Source organism: Myotis brandtii, unplaced genomic scaffold (assembly GCF_000412655.1).
Source record: "Myotis brandtii unplaced genomic scaffold, ASM41265v1 scaffold61, whole genome shotgun sequence".
Classification (NCBI taxonomy): domain Eukaryota; kingdom Metazoa; phylum Chordata; class Mammalia; order Chiroptera; family Vespertilionidae; genus Myotis; species Myotis brandtii.
In genome coordinates, this window is record NW_005370318.1 from 1,102,272 (window position 1) to 1,102,515 (window position 244).

Here is a 244-nt window from a genome sequence, read left to right on the forward strand (position 1 = left end):
GCTAACAATACTGTATTATATACTTAAAAGTTGCTAAGAGAGATCTTAAATGTTCTCAACACAAAAAAAAGGTAATTATGTGAGGTGATGCATGTGTTAACTAACCTTCTATAATAATAAAAGCCTAAGCGACCATCGCAACCGAATGGACGACTGAACAGGCTGTGTGGGGCAACTAGGCCGGCAGGGGGTTAGTGAGGGACGACCAAACGACTGAGCAGCAGGCTGCGTGGGGCGACCAGGC